Below are 15,508 nucleotides of genomic sequence, written 5' to 3' on the forward strand. Positions count from 1 at the left end.
TTCTCCCATGGCTTGCTCCTTCTTTTATAGGAGTCCTCATAGGTGACGCTTGGCACGTCATGCATAATTAATTATTTTTTTATAATTCAATTGTTTGATTATTCACCCACCCATGTGTCACTCTCTCATCAAGGGTCTCCAAAATTATTTACTTCAATTTTAATTTAAAACTAATATTTTCCTCACCTCAACAAGATTCCTATTTCTTCTCCTATTTGCCTCTTGATCCCCCTTGTTACTCCTTAATTTGTGTTCATTACTAAAGTCAATTAATGAGTCAAGATTTGATCCCCTATCTACTCCCTAATTTAACTCAAGTTATCTCTTAGATGGATATTCTTATGTTGGTGGAGGTTCTCTACATTTCTCTAAAATTTAATTTATTAATCTTATTTTAATTCACCATCCTCTTCCCTTAATTAGGTTTAACTATTTTAGGATTAATCTTTATCGTTACAATTATATCCCTCTTTCCCCTTTTTACCTAATTAAACTACATAATCTACCTAATATTTTCCAAGATGGGGAGGGTAGAGTTTTTAAGATAATTTTTTTTTTTTTTGAATTTAAGTATGGGGGTTTACGCAGTGCATTATATTAGATATCATTTTGGGATTCAACTGCGTTAAGTAAGTCATTCATGTATGACCATTTCCATGAGAGGTAGTCGTAACTGACTAATTTCTCATGATTTTTGAATAGTTCACTTAGCACTCATTGCATCGGGTGATGCTCACAAGGGTGAAGAAGTGGGATTGAAACTAGTGAAATGTGGAGAACGAATCACATAGCATCAATCATCACTTCCGGGGCTTGCACCCGGTAACCAGGACTTCCCAGGAGGTCACCCATCCCAGAACTCCTCTGGCTCAAGCGCGCTTAAGGTTTTGCAAATGGGGTAGCAAGCTAAGTGGGCTTGATTGTGGGGAAAAACTCCACAGTTAAGCGCGCTTGAGCCAGAGGAGTTCTGGGATGGGTGACCTCCTGGGAAGTCCTGGTTACCGGGTGCAAGCCCCGGAAGTGATGATTGATGCTATGTGATTCGTTCTCCACATTTCACTAGTTTCAATCCCACTTCTTCACCCCTGTGAGCATCACCCGATGCAATGAGTGCTAAGTGAACTATTCAAAAATCATGAGAAATTAGTCAGTTACGACTACCTCTCATGGAAATGGTCATACATGAATGACTTACTTAACGCAGTTGAATCCCAAAATGATATCTAATATAATGCACTGCGTAAACCCCCATACTTAAATTCAAAAAAAGAGTCAAGGGATCTCTACTTGAATGGTTCATGAGGCACAATACTTGCTAAGGTTTTGCAAATGGGGTAGCAAGCTAAGTGGGCTTGATTGTGGGGAAAAACTCCACAGTTAAGCGCGCTTGAGCCAGAGGAGTTCTGGGATGGGTGACCTCCTGGGAAGTCCTGGTTACCGGGTGCAAGCCCCGGAAGTGATGATTGATGCTATGTGATTCGTTCTCCACATTTCACTAGTTTCAATCCCACTTCTTCACCCTGTGAGCATCACCCGATGCAATGAGTGCTAAGTGAACTATTCAAAAATCATGAGAAATTAGTCAGTTACGACTACCTCTCATGGAAATGGTCATACATGAATGACTTACTTAACGCAGTTGAATCCCAAAATGATATCTAATAAAATATTTTATTTCTTCCCATGATCCACTTAACCCAAGTTTTATTTTTGATTTAATTACCTCAGTTTCTAACATCATTTTCCCTTGATGTAAATTTACCTAGTTTTCATTTCTTGATTATATTTATTAATTAATTTATTTTTAATGATTCCAAGGGTGCCAAGTTTGGTCATGCCCTTCAGGAAATTCCCATGAAGTTCCAAGGGTGCCACACCTAATAGTTTATTTGTGATGCCAAGGGTGCCAAGTTGGTCGTGCCATTCAAGAAATTCCCTTGAAGTTCCAAGGGTGCCACACCACTTGCCCTTCAAGCATTCAGTGATTACGAGGGAAAAGTATAGGTGCAACGACATGGACCACTATCATCTCTTATGTTGCCTGCTATAGTGAGACTAATGGTGTCGGGGATCAAGGAATCCGCCTTGATGCGCGCCCCCGGTAAAATCCTAATGAGCGACCCAACTTTGGGACCTGCCCTCATGGCATCGTGATCTTCAAGGCGAAGGTGTTTCAACCTTTCCAGCCCAAGTCATGACAGGAGTGCTAATGGGTGAGATTAGGGACACTGTCCCACCCCTCCCATGTAGTTCCATCCACTTGTACAACCCCATCACCCATATGTGAGTCATTCAGCCAAGCAACTAATCTGTGCCTGCAACGATTAATATATCATCAGAAAATAGATAAACATATATAGCAGGTTTCAAAATCGACTTAGAATTTCAAAGATAAAATAATATAGATTTTCATCAAACCAGGTGTCACCAACTCGTCATATGTGAGTGCCTCTACTGGTTTCTTGCCATACTCAATAATCATCAGTAACAAGGTTTCTCAATGTTAGTCATGGTCATAATAGAATCACTAACATCACCTAGTCATTCGCAATCATTGCTCATTGTGAACCAGAACTAATGCAAGTAGGTAACATGGGGGCACATTCATCATGGCTATCATCATCATAACATCAATGGAAACATACCTATCCATCAAAGCTATTATCATCATGATATCAGTAGAGAGCACACATATCCATAAATGCTACAATCAGCATAATACCAATAGATACATACATAACCATTAATGCTATCTTCATCATAATATCAATGGATAACATACATAAACATCACAACCACTAATATCACAACCACTAATAATGGAGTCATATGTCCGGATCCTCAACCTGAGGTCCTCAAAGAATAAAGTGTGGGCCTTAGGGCTAAATAAATGTTAGTGACATATCATTGCCAGTCAACTAGAGCGGGGCACTACATACACCCCCTCTTAATAATGGACTTCGTCTCGAAGTCCTTGGAATAGGTAAGGAAAATGGTGATGCATCTTTTTGGTATCCTCCAAAGTAGTTATCAGAGTTCCATTAAGATGGCGCTATTTGAGTTCTTATATGGAAGACCCTGCAGAACACCTCTCAGTTGGGACCGACTAGAGGACTGAGTATTAATGGGACCAGAAGTGGTGCAAGAGATGGAAGAAAAATTGACTATGATTAAGAGAATGCTAAAAGAAGCACAAGATTGACAAAAGAGCTATGCTTATGCTCATCGGGTAGATCGAAGCTATGAAGTGGGGGATAGGGTGTTCCTAAGAGTAAGGCCCCAAAAAAAACTCTATAAAATTTGGAAAGGTAGAAAAATTGTCTCCATAGTTTGTGGGACCTTTTGAAATCTTAGAAAGGAAAGGGTCGGTGGCATATAGGCTTGCCTTACCTCCATCTTTAGCACGTATGCATGATGTGTTTCAAGTTTCTATTTTACGTCATTATATTTCAGATCCTTCGCATGTTATTGACTTTGGTCATTTGCAACACCAAGCTTGTTCGAATTTGAATTTACAATGATTGGTAATCACATAATATCAAAAGCACATAAAAATAGGTTATATCTTAAAAATAGTTTTAGGATTCACGTTGGTGAATCATGCTAGCCATAGCTGATCAATTATGAATCACTAACAACTAGTTTGAAATGATTCTTCCTTCATTATCCATACTAGTGATTCTCTTTAAAAAAAAGAGAAATCCCCCACCCCTCATATTTGGCTATCAATGCAGCGCCTTTGTGTAAACCAAAGATATTCATAGTAAGGAATTACATTTTCACTTGTAACTTACTAGTCTTCCACCAAGTCAATATTAGTGTTTCTTAGACAAGAAATACTCAAATGTGACCTCTTACCAAGAATTTTCTCTTGCTAATGATTTTGATCATATTTTTATTATTCTCATGCTCTTCAATACTTGTTGTTTATAATTCTTTATAACTAAATTCTATTTATTTTATTTATTTTTTAAGTTGGTCTAATATATATCATTTTCCTTTTACTTTTGTCTATTTAATGTTTCTAACATGGTTGCTCTTAGAATTTTAGTTTCATTTTAAATCTAAATGAAACAAACATGTTTTATTATTTTAGTTTAACATTTTATTGACTTTTAAAAATTAAACATATTAATCAACAATATTTATATTAATTTGCATACTAAAATATTTCATAAAATTACTTTTACATATAAAACTCCAAACCATCATTCAATAAAATTAAACATATTACTTAACAATATTCCTATTACATTACATATTAAACAAAACAAAACAAAAAAACATATTACTTAACAATATTCCTATTACATTACAAAAAAAAAATTCATAACCATGTATCACTTTATTTATCATCATTCAATAAAATTAAACATACTACTCATTACATACTAACAAAAATATTTCATAAACATAACTTTTGCTCATAAACTTCCAACTCTCGTTCAACAATGTTCATGTAAACTTTCATTAAATAAGCATTTAAACTAACAAATATATTTCTTAAATTTCCATAACTTCTGCAAATAAACTTCCAAGCCATCATTTTCAACAACCTTCATATAAACATTAAATAAACATTTAACAACCTTTATGGAAGCTTCCTTTAAATAAAATTTGGGCTAAATAATAGTTCTATTGACCACATTAGGGATTCTGCACTACATACTGAAAGACAAATTCTGAAGCACTTCAAAACTAACTATATGGACACACTAAAATCTCTTTTTCTATTTTTAACATTATCTAGACCTAAAGTTCAATATATGATTGTATGAGTACATGAATACACTTACATGAATGCAAATGCAAAATATCTAGAGATATATTGATATCTCCACCTCTCCTCATCCAGTCTTCTTCGTTGCTTTAGCCACATTTCCATATGCGTTTTTTTTTTTCATTGCTTTAGCCATGTTTCCATATGCGTTTTTTTTTTTTGCTTGCATTATTCAAAACCTTGTAATGTGCCTGCAACATCATCTAGCCATTTGCAAACCAAGTTTGGTCTCAAACCAACCAAAGGTTATTTTATTTCTTCCTTATATTGTATCTTTTATTCAATCTATTTCCTCTCAGCACTTGCTCACGCTTTGCATTTAGCCTCCTAAGAAAACCACATAAACATTTGATATGTAACCTTTTGGAATCAATCTATAAACCATTATTTGGAATGGCTAAGAAATTCATCTAGATGAATAATGTCTTGACCTCGAAACATTCAAAAGATATTTTATTTGACTATGTAGAACATTATGTTTATAATCAAATATTCTCTATGTAACGTCTAGTCTTCAATGGAATGCACCGATTATCCATTCCTTTAAAAGTATAGGACATCAAATCCAGAGGGTTCTTCATTTACACTTTATTGCAGCGTAGGAAATAACTTATGAATAGAACCTCTGAGTTCTACATATAGTTACATATATAACATGCATGAATCATAACAATATAAACAACGTCAGTGAATAATCATTTATAGTTGCACAGAAATAAAACCATAAATGCAATGACATCAATCTCATGAATTCACACCATAATACAATGCTTATCTTGAAAAATAATTTTATAATTTCATTTTTATATTAGGGGGGTGAGCTTATTTTTATTTACTTAATTTAAATGGATAATTATATTTCATCATCATCTCTAACTTTCTGAACTGTTGGGCTGAACCAAAGTTCTAAATTGACATTAAAGGGAAAAGATTTTGATGTAACAAGGAGAATGAAAATTGTGGACAATGTTAATTCATAAGCAGGTAAATTTCTAAACAACCATTACGAAACAAAATCAGAATGACAATATTGGATTTCTCAAATCAAATTTTGCTCATATCGCTGAATTCGCCCGGAGCATTATTGAAAATGGACATTATTTTATGTTTTTGAGAACAGAAAAATGAATCTGGGAATTGTTTCTTTTTAAAAGAACAAATAAAAATATGTTGCAAATGGGTTATATGTATCAATCAACGTGGGTTACACAAAGGCAGATTTGATGCTATTTTGTAGGCCACTCATTCTTTCACTTCCAGTTCAACATCAGTTCAAGAAACCCTTTATCTTGAATATCTAATATCACTACTAGATTTGATGAAAGCATAGGTGTCTTCCAAGGGTTAAGCCGCGTGTTTTCAAGCCCGCCTCTCTAAAGCTCAGAGAACTGACAAGTGGAAATTGGGACGAGATTAGCACCGTTATTTGAATCTATCATTCGTTCGGGGTGGCCTCTAATCCAAATTTGATTGGGGCAGTAAGCCGTTGTGAGAACATTGTCAAGGTTGAAAGCTTGCAGAAGCCGCCGGAGCCGAATCTGCCCAATGAAGACAATGGTGAAATTAAGGATCTCGAGTTTCAAGTTATCGACAGTGGCAGTGACTTAGAAGAGGATGATCTGAAATCTGCATTTGGCAAAAGACAGAGGGATAGAAAAACTGCACCTTTACAAAGGCTCACAACTATGCAGCATGTCTATGTTGGTCGACTGATTAAGATGCACGAAAATGACTACCAGGCTATGTCAAGGGACTTGAAACTGAATGCAATGCAACATTCAGTTGCATCTCTCCAGAAATTGTGCAACAGGTTTCGTGCTTACGAAAAACTGTAACGTTGCATAAGAGAAAAGCATATTGGAGCTAAGAAGATTTGGTGATCTGTCTTCATTTTGTTGCATGTTGACATTGTCTTTACATGTCATAAGTTGGTGATTAACTACTTTTCAACTTCATTGTTGCAAGGCTCGATCTTTGATCGATCTAAAGGCACAACTACTTTTTATGCTTGCCTTGTAAGCTGGCATTTGGTAAGATCTTAGCCTTTTTCTAAAGACCGGATCTATACTATATATTTTTATTTTATATCAAGGGAAGTAATCACATGGACCACCATAGTCACTGGGTATGCTCAGAATGGACCCGAAGAGGAAGCCTTAAAACTATTTGGGTGGATGCAAAGAGCACGAATGAGATTGAATGATTCACATTTGCTAGCGTGGTCAAGGTAGGCACCAGAATTGTGGCTCTAGAAGAGGGCAGACATGTTCATGCTTCTATTCTCAAGACAAGGTTTGATTCAGATATCTTAGTAGGTAGTGCTCTTATTGACATGTATTCTAAATGTCGTGTTGTCGAGGAAGCGGGACAAGTGTTTGACTATATGCCTGAAAGGAATGATTGCAGGGTATGCTCTGAATGGGAAAGATGAAGAGGCTCTCAAGGTGTTTTGGCAAGTGTTGATGATGGGGTTGAGGCCAAATGATTTTACTTTCCCGACTGTTCTTTCGGTTTGTGCGAATATAACGGCGCTTGATCAAGGCAGGTAGGTTTACTGTCTCAGCTTAAAATCTGGATTTGATTCATATATTTTGTGGGCAGGCTGGGTGCACATATGTATCATTCTGCTTCAAGGAATGTTGAGGATGTGATTATGGCAGATAATTTTGACAAGAGAAAACACCTTCAAAGGTTTGAGGTGTAAATCTTATGTAAACTGAGAATTCCCAATGGAACACTTTCCCAGATAATATCCCCATTCGGAAATGTTTTTGTAAAACCAGAAAGGTCCAAATTGTCAAAAAATCCATGCCTATTTATGTCTTTGGTTTCATTCCTGTCATTTCAATTTCTGAATAGAGCTCAAGGGCCTCCTTTGTTAGCCCATGTTGTGCATATCCTATAATCATCGCATTCCATGCAGTGAAATTTCGTTGAGGAAATTTGTCAAACAGTTGACCTGCCTCTTTTATACACCCACAAATGGACCAACCTTTTATATATATATATATATATATATATATATATATATATATATATATATATATATATATATATATATATCACAAGTGAGACGTGTTCCCTTGGAACACTTTACTTAGCAATTTTCTGCTTAAGTTTTGTACAATTCTAGTCAAACTTGCAATCATTCTAAAGCAAGCTCTTAGTTTTAGCTGTGTGGGCTTTTCTACATTCCTACTAAGGATAAAATCACTAGCAAGTAAATCATAAAAGAAATGGAACACATCTGCATTGGGATTCTAGGAATCATCAATTGTTTTCATCTCAAATTGCTAAAGGACATGAACTCAGATGCTACTGAATGTTCTGCTTTAAAAAAAAACGAAATGCTATAATACATAAGTTATAACAAAATAGTAACACAATAATGGAAGATCAGTGGTCTGCAAATGATCTATAGGCAATATTTCATGATGATGCAGTACTAATATTCAAGGGATGTTCAACCACTAACAAAAGAATGGACATATAAACTCAAACTTTAAGAAAGTTATAAATAGATTGAGTGTTAAAAATAATGAAATATGTCTTGTGAAATGGGTTCCTATATTGCACTGCTTGTATTCGGTTGCAAGGACGAACCTTCTTTATATGATAGCTGATTTTGTTTATCTTCAAAACTTGTCTAAAAATAAAATGTCAAAGATTCAATAGTCTCTTACTCTTTTTGAAAAGCCAATCTTAGTGGATACAATTATGCTTCCTTTGCAACCAAGTATGCAACATTAAAATAGGCTTCCTAATATTCAACTTGACTGCTGCTCTTGTTAATTGAAAAATTTAATGACAGGCCATGGGAAATTAACATGCGAGAAATTGTTATGGTGTTGGGACATTAACATGCGAGAAATTGTGGTGTTGGCTTGTTTTTCATACAATTTACCCAAATTCCCCATGCCATAGTTGATCAAAAGAAGATAATTAACAAAACTAGTCATGCATGCAAGGGCCCATAGGTCTTAAGGGATCAACATAGCTTTGATACCAAGTGTAAGGACCAATTTCTATACTATATACTTTTTTTTTTTATAAATAATTCACAATAAAATACAACCAGAAGAGAAAAACGTTGGGAATTCAAATTTATTCAGCACTGTCTAACACATTCCTAAAATTCATTTCACTGAACATATCATAAAATTTACATACATTTAACTAAGACCATAAAGCAATCATACAAAATAATATTGCAACACATATGTACCATTCACCAGAAGACGAGACTCCACTTGATTTGCTGTTACTTGTATTCCCTTGTTGTCGGTCACCTCCGAGAGTGAATGGTGACGTACTTGATCTGAATGCGATGACTCACCGGTTAACCTCCCAGCCTACTCCTTGGGTACTCTTCTTCCCTGCAGACCCCCGAGCTACAATGAGGTTGTACAATGGAGGAATGCACTAGCTGGTAGAGTAGAGCACTCCTTGGCTCAAGAGTCCCCTCTCTAAAATCCTCTATCTCACCAAACTCACTATAGTTTTGTAATCACTGCTCTGGCATCGTCTCATCCATCCAACCATAGGGTTCCCAAAAGTCCCTTCTCCCATGGCTTGCCCCTTCTTTTATAGGAGTCCTCATAGGTGACACTTGGCATGTCATGCATAATTAATTATTTTTTTATAATTCAATTGTTTGATTATTCACCCAACCATGTGTCACTCTCTCATCAAGGGTCTCCAAAATTATTTACTTAAATTTTAATTTAAAACTAATATTTCCTCACCTCAACAAGATTCCTATTTCTTCTCCTAGTTTCCTCTTGATCCCCCTTGTTACTCCTTAACTTCTGTTCATTACTAAAGTCAATTAATGAGTCAAGATTTGATCCCCTATCTACTCCCTAATTTAACTCAAGTTATCTCCTATATGGATATTCTTATGTTGGTTGTTGCCACATGGAGGTTCTCTACATTTCTCTAAAATTTAATTTATTAATCTTATTTCAATTCACCGTCCTCTTCTCTTAATTATGTTTAACTATTTTAGGATTAATCTTTATCATTACAATTATGTCCCTCTTCCCCTTTTTACCTAATTAAACTACATAATCTACCTAATATTTTCCAACATGGGGAGGGTAGAGTTTTTAAGATAAAATATTTTATTTCTTCCCATGATCCTCTTAACCCAAGTTTTATTTTTGATTTAATTACCTCAATTTCTAACATCATTTTCCCTTGATGTAAATTTACCTAGTTTTCATTTCTTGATTATATTTATTAATTAATTTATTTTTAATGATTCCAAGGGTGCCAATTTTGGTCATGCCCTTCAAGAACTTCCCTTGAAGTTACAAGGGTGCTACGCCTAATAGTTTATTTGTGATTCCAAGGGTGCCACACCACTTGCCCTTCAAGCATTCAGTGATTACGAGGGGAAAGTATAGGTGCAACGACATGGACCACTATCATCTCTTATGTTGCCTGCTATAGTGAGACTAATGGTGTCAGGGATCAAGGAATCCGCCTTGACGCATGCCCCCCGATAAAATCCTCATGAGCGACCCAACTTTGGGACCTACCCTCATGGTATCGTGATCTTCAAGGAGAAGGTGTTTCAACCTTTCCAGCCCAAGTCACGACGAGAGTGCTAGTGGGTGAGATCAGGGACACTGTCCCACCCCTCCCATGTAGTTCCATCCACTTGTACAACCCCATCACCATATGTGAGTCATTCGGCCAAGCAACTAATCTGTGCCTACAACGATTAACATATCATCAAAATATAGATAAACATATATAGCAGGTTTCAAAATCGACTTAGAATTTCAAAGATAAAATAATATAGGTTTTCATCAAACCAGGTGTCACCAACTCGTCATATGCAAGTGCCTCTGCTGGTTTCCTGCCATACTCAATAATCATCAGTAACTAGGTTTCTCAGTGTTAGTCATGGTCATAATAGCATCACTAACATCACCTAGTCATTCACAATCATTGCTCATTGTGAACCAGAACTAATGCAAGTAGGTAACATGGGGGCACATTCATCATGGTTATCATCATCATAACATCAATGGAAACATACCTATCCATCAAAGCTATTATCATCATGATATCAATAGAGAGCATACATATCCATAAATGCTACAATCATCATAATACCAATAGATACATACATAACCATTAATGCTATCTTCATCATAATATCAATGGAGAACATACATAAACATCACAACCACTAATAATAGAGTCATATGTCCAGATCCTCAACCTAAGGTCCTCAAAGAATAAAGTGTGGGCCTTAGGGCTAAATAAATGTTAATGACATATCATTGCCAGTCAACTAGAGCAGGGCACTACAAACCCCATAAGTTAAATGAGCTTTCGCCTAATCAAGTACAAGTTTTGAAACCAAGCTGCAATGCTTTCTTCCACTCGTCTATTGCATTCCCTAGTTCAACACTAAGATTGTCAGCTTTTTCTTCTTTCCTTCACTATTTGTGCTCGAGAGTTCTCAATTCTCCCCTCTTTCATTTGCTATCTCAAATAATGTTGCCACCTCTTATATCTCGGCTTCAATTTTTCATCTCTATTGTTGTCCCCTCTTGCGTATTTGGTTCAATTTTTTGGTCCTGGATTCAGTAAAATTGATCTCTCTTTCCTCCACTAGTTGATCCCTACCTTTGCCACCTATCCTTCCTTTTGCTCTTCTCACCTTAAAGAACTTCTCAACCTCACTGAGATTTGTTGTTATTATTGTCTCCTTGTATGTGGCAAGATATTTACTTTTATATTGTAGGTTGTGTTACTAGAATCTAGCAGGCCCTAACGCGGGAAACGATATGGGTCAAAGAGGTAAACTAAGTGATAACAATGGGATAGTGTCCCATAGTCACAACAACCATTTTCCCATGCTCTTTATGGACTTTTCATGATGTGAGGAGTCCCAGTAGATAAACAATCATCTTTAATTGATTTTCTAGGGTTTGAGGGAAGCTCAATGTGATAATATGGCACTTCAGAAGGGTTTTAGCTCCCTATAAGAGACCTAGAAGAAACCTGCATGTGATCCTAGGGTTTTGTAAATTATCATGGTTAAAGGTACTCCCTAGATCAAGGCAAGGGGAAGAAAGGGATTCTTATGATTTATTCCAATGAATACTAAGCTCATAGAACCCTCGAAGAAGTCCCCAAGCCAAGGAAATGCAAACTAGGGTTTCCCATCTCAGGCACACCTCAGGCAAGGGTTTTTATGGATGAAAACACGAGATGCTTGTGAAACTTTGAAGTCTTGTAGCTAAGTCCCTAAGCTTGAATTCTATGATCCCAGTATTGAACCAAGTAGCTTTTGCAAATTATGAGATAACCATCTAACTGCTAGTCATATTGATGGCATCTTTCTGAAGTAGGGTCATTGGAGGTGTTGAAATTTCTAAGTATTACCCGTTACAAATTTTTCTGTATTCTCTCGTTTATTTTGCCTACTTGTTTAATTAATAACAAGTTATTTAACCATATAAATACTGAAATAAACACAATACAGTTTCAACCACTTACAGATCAACAACTTAAAGAAATAGAAAAACACACAAGGGACACCGTTATTTTTGGACAATCGTACCCGGAAAAACCCAACTTGGGAAAACCGATGCAACAATTCTGAGGGTTTTATTATTAAGAAACTTTTCTTGAGTACACTAGGTACCAAACTGGCTCACCCGACCGAGATAAAAAATATGGTAGTAATACCTCTCTTCGGAAGTAGATATTCTGAAAGTTTTCCCCGCGAAACCCTCTCTAGCATAATATGAAGCATTGCGTCAACCCTCTTGGCCTTTGTGTCATCCTGAAACCATCTGCGTTAATCCTCTTAGGCTCTGTGCAGCCTCTCTTTCCCTCTGCGTCACTTCTGCAGCCTCTGCGTGGGGTGACGCAAGTTTCTGGCCTCTGCACAGTCATCGCTGGCCTTTGCGTGGCTCCCTCTAGCTCTGCGTCTACCTCTCTGCCTCTGCGCTGGTCTTCTGACACTATCTCTACCTCTCTGCCTTGTACTCACTTACCCTCATTGCAATACTGATCATTGGTTTGATTTCTCTTAGCAAACCCCGCTCTAGAAAATCGAACTGACTAATCAATCTGGTGTATCTCCAACTAACCCTCAAGCCTCCTCTTATACTTTTTATGTTGAGTCTTCAACGACCGAGATTACATCTCTAATCAATGGCTAAGATTAGATTTGGCTTGATCCATGTCATTTAGAACCTTCTAACCCAATTTTATATTAATACCCATTAATATTTTTATTTTCCTAAGTTTAGACTTAGGAACTCTATTAAAAATATTAATTATTTTAATATCTCCTTAACCGGGTAGAATTTCCCCAAACCATTTTGGGTCTTGGATATCTCATGTGCTTTAGCCTTTCCACCAATTGTCATGGCTAGATCACATTCGATGCTACCCGAAATCAACACTCCCTCTTAGCAAGGAATGTGCTCTAGTAATGCTCCACAACTGAGCATCACTCTGATAATACGACATCAGTACCTGTGCTGATGCTTTGCCTTCCTACACAAGATCCTTTACACTGCTGCATCTTGTATGACTTTCCATGGCTCTACCACTGCCATTTCTACATATGTACGGCAGCTCCTCTGCATCTGTGGTGCTGCTGGTCCTTTCTCTGAACACTGCATCTACACTATAGCCCTCTCTCCTCATGCTACACCGTGCTACCCATAGCACTGCTGCTACCACTGCTACACTACAACTCAGTTACTTAGACGATGGTAAATGATATACCCAACAACTAACATCCTTGTCAGGTTAGAAACACTCCTGATGCTAAAGCTCTCTTTGTTCTATCTCGTGCTCCCTCTGTTATCTCTACGTTGTTGCAACAACTCTGTGCCTGTCGCACCACTGAAAACCCCTCTGTGCCTTCCTGCACTACTGCAACCTCCTCTATGCCTCTCGCATTGCTGCAATCCCCACTTTGCTGTTACAAATCCCTGCACTTTAGCACTCTTTGCCGCTTCATCTGCATCAACTTCTACCGACATCCACCAGCCTGCTACTGTCACTTTGGGCCTCCCGTAGCCAAATCTGATTCAAGAGTTTGGGTACCTCAAGGATCCTGCCCCTCATCTCCTGTAGTCTTCCTGACTACAGCTCAATGTCTCCCCACCTCTTCTCTAGAGGTACATGAGCACTCATGGCACAATCGTCATCATCTTTTACCTCCTTCTCTGCCTTCGCTGGCACTGCCTTGGAGTTAGACACCTCTCCCTTATTCTTCTTCCTGGGACATTGAGTTTCATAATGGCCTAGCTCCCCACAGTTGAAGCAATTTATCTTAGAGATTTCCTTTTTCTTCCTCTTCCCTTGCTGCATCCTCTTCCTCCTCTTTCTTGACCCGGGCTCCTTTACCGCTACTTCTCACCTTGGTCAGCCACCTAATCTATTCTTGGCGAAGGTTTGCCCATAATTCTTCCCATCCTGGAAGATTCTCTCTACCCAAAATGCTTTGGAAGAATGTCTCCCACTCCTTGGAGACCACGTTTATGGCGGTCCTCACCATTAATTCCTGATTCGGCATGGCCCCTATGGAAGTCAGTTGGTCTCGGATCTCCTGCAACCTATTGTGGAAGTGATCTATCTGCTCCCTCTTCTGCATCTGGTATGACCACAACTGATTCTCCATTAGCATCTTCCTCTGCACAAAAATGCCCTCATACAATGTTGTCAAGGTGTCCCACATTTCCTTTGTCGTATTCTTCTCAGCAATATGTTGAACCACATGATCCTTGACCCCATCAAGGATTATGCATTTCGCCTTGGCCATCGCATCCTCATACCTTTCCTTATCAGCTAGGTCGACTGGGATAGCCACGGTTCTTAAGGTGAAGGCCTTGATGCGATGTCTATCCAGAACAGACAGGATCCTGGCCTCCCATATCACAAAGTTGGACACCCTATCCAACCTGTCCTGATCCCTTAGTCTGTTCATGGCCATATCTGCTCTTCTTTTCGATTCCTCTGAGTCTTTACTTCCCTCCTGGAAGTTCTCTCTGTGACTCCCTCTGAGTCTCTACTTCCCTCCTGGAGGTTCTCCTCTAGACTCCCTTTGAGTCTCGATTTCCCTCCTAGAAATTCTTCTGCCAATAGTCGAATCGCACCTCTCTGATCTCCTATGCTCCTTCAAAACTGATCTGGAATTCTTTGGCTAGAAATCCACCTAGGTATGTGACGCCCTCTACCTTGGTTCTATCCCATTAGGTATTGTTCTGTCTCGACAACAACAACACCCCACTAGCTTCACTCCCCGCAATCTTCCCACAGCTTCTTATGCCCCAACAACTGAAGAATTGAGCCTTTAGGTTGTGCAAATCCCGGTAGTGGCTGAATTGTTCCACTAGCTAACTGCGTCACTCCTACTTGCCTGAGCAGGATGACGTGGCTCTTTGTGAGCCTCTCATTGCTTTTGTGTTGGCCCCTTCTCTAGCTCGAACTGATGACGCAAGACCTCTACGTCAACCCTTCTCTGTTTCTTTCTTCGTAGGAACAACTTCTTTCACTCTGGACAATTGTTTCTGCTGCAAATTCTTTGATTCAACTGGTGCCTTCAGCTCTCCTGTGATTTGCAACGTTCTGATACGATGTTGAAATTTCTAAGTATTACCCGTTAGAAAGTTTCCTTTATTCTCTGTTTTATTTCGCCTACTTGTTTAATTACTAACAAGTTATTTAACCATATAAATACTG

The 15,508-nt window shown here is 37.9% G+C and overlaps 1 pseudogene; it reads left to right on the plus strand.

Moving 5' to 3' along the window:
* Positions 1-6,637, plus strand: part of LOC149144549 (uncharacterized) — a 34,476-nt pseudogene extending 27,839 nt beyond the window's left edge.
* The last annotated feature ends 8,871 nt before the right edge of the window (positions 6,638-15,508 follow it).

This window comes from Pinus tabuliformis, chromosome X, assembly GCF_031772625.1.
Source record: "Pinus tabuliformis cultivar Carrire ecotype Pingquan chromosome X, CPIR1, whole genome shotgun sequence".
Taxonomy (NCBI): Eukaryota; Viridiplantae; Streptophyta; class Pinopsida; order Pinales; family Pinaceae; genus Pinus; species Pinus tabuliformis.